Source organism: Triticum dicoccoides, chromosome 1A (assembly GCF_002162155.2).
Source record: "Triticum dicoccoides isolate Atlit2015 ecotype Zavitan chromosome 1A, WEW_v2.0, whole genome shotgun sequence".
Classification (NCBI taxonomy): Eukaryota; Viridiplantae; Streptophyta; class Magnoliopsida; order Poales; family Poaceae; genus Triticum; species Triticum dicoccoides.
In genome coordinates, this window is record NC_041380.1 from 456,226,599 (window position 1) to 456,228,827 (window position 2,229).

Sequence of the window (2,229 nt, forward strand, 5' to 3'; positions counted from 1 at the left end):
AAGTGGCACCCGGATGGTGGGCTTGGGAACCCTGCACACATCGTTTGGGGCCGTGAGCGACACCCCGGCCGGATCTCCTTGCGGATGGAACCCGAATAGGCGATAAACCTGGACGAGAGACTTGTGTGGTTAGTCAGGTCATGGCCGACTCCCTCGCCAGGCTTCTGCTTGAAGGTTGCCAAGGAACAGGATGTGTACATGGTGGTAAGTGGCGAGAGCGTGTGTGAAGAAGTACACCCCTGCAGGGTTATCATTATCTATTCGAATAGTCGGATTCCTTGGATATGGAAACTTGGACCCCCTTGCATCGTTCATAGACAAGTGAAAGTGGATACTCTAAAATACGCAAGATAAGCGTGAGTGCTATGGATGGCGTTCTCGTAGGGAGACGGGAGCGGATCCATAGTGGTGTATTGATATGGTGAATATGTGGACTCCTGTGCGCCACCTCAAAGAGTTATTTGCAGTAGTAGTTCAGGTTAGCCACTGAGCCAAAGCTGGATTGCTGCAATTAAACTCCACCACCCCCTTTGTTGCTACCAATGCATATGTAGTTAGTTCTGATGTAAGTCTTGCTGGGTACATTTGTACTCACGTTTGCTTAATTTATGTTTTGCAGAGAGACTTCAGTCTCGCTAGTAGTTCCACGAGGACTTCGACGTTTATCTTGATACCTCAGCTATGTTCTTTTGCCCTCGGCAGGATCTGGTAGAAGTCATGCTTCTCAGCCTTTTTCATTTGTAGAAGTCTGTACTCAAACATGTTAAGCTTCCGCATGTGCTTTGATTTGTATGCTCTGAAGGTTGGGTCATGAGACCCATGTTTGTAATATCTCGCTCCTCGAAGCCTAATGAATAAATACTTGAGTCGTAGAGTTATGTTATGATGCCATGTTGTATTTACACATATCGAGCATATTGTGTGTATGATTGAAATGCTTGGTATGTGTGGGATCCGATAACCTAGTTGTTCATCCATGGTAGCCTCTCTTATGGGGAAATGTAGCCTTCTGCTTCCATGAGCTATAGTAGTCCGCTACAACCCGGTTCACCGGAGTCCTGCTAGCCCAGCACTACTGCTCTGGAACACTTAGATTGGTCGGCATGTGATTCACTTTGTTCCTGTATCTGTCGCTTCGGGGGAATGTCACGCGGTGACATCCGGAGTGCTGCTAGCCTGCTACAGCCCGGGTTCCCGGAGTCCTGTTAGCCCAGTTGCTACAGCCCGGATTCACACGCTGCTGACCGACATGCTCGATGTTGATTCATGTATGCCTGTCCCTGTAAGTTAGTGCCACTTTGGGTTCACGACTAGTCATGTCGGCCCAGGTTCTCTGTCATATGGATGCTAGCGACACTATCATATACGTGAGCCAAAAGGCGCAAACGGTCCCGGGCCATGGTAAGGCGACACCCGTGGGGATACCGTGCGTAAGGCCACAAAGTGATATGAGGTGTTACAGGCTAGGTCGTTGTGACTTAGAATCGGGGTCCTGACACCCGCTCTTCGTCTTGTCCTCCTTCGCAGACATTTGGTATGGTGCCGGGGCTAGCATCCTTGTTAATACAGGATCTGCTGATGTTTCGGGAAGGGGGGCCGAACACCTAATTAGTTCCACTTTCTTTATCCAGTCCTGGAAAAAGATGGTTTGTTCAGTAACGTTTTACGATATACTTTACTACAAAGTGTTCGAAAGACAAGTACTTACCGGGGTATCCGGACGGTTGCAGTCAAGGCCGACGTCTTCCGTGGTGTCCGGCCAATGTTTTTGTTTCCCAAAAAACATCTTCCACATCCCTTTGTGCATAGTGCCAAAGAAGTGTTGGAGGGTTTGTGGCCCTTCCGGATTAAACTCCCACATGCGGAGAGGCCTACGCTGGCATGGCAGGATTCGGCAGATCAGCAATACTTGAATCATGTTGACGAGATCGATGTCCCTCTCAAGGAGGGTTCGGATGCGGCTCTATAGAGTCCGCACTTCAGCAACTAATCCCCAGTCCAGCCCCTTATTGACCCATGATGCAAGCTGTAACGGAGGGCCGGAACGGAATGCATGTGTAGCTGCCCACTTGGTGCTACGGGGTTCCGTAACGTAAAGCCACTCTCGCCGCCATTGATTGGAAGTTTCGGTGAAAGAGCCTTTTGGTAGGGAGTGTTGGTAAGCTGGCTTACTAGAGCACCGCGCACTCCACCTTCTCCCCGTCGACTACCTTTGGCTTCACACCAAAG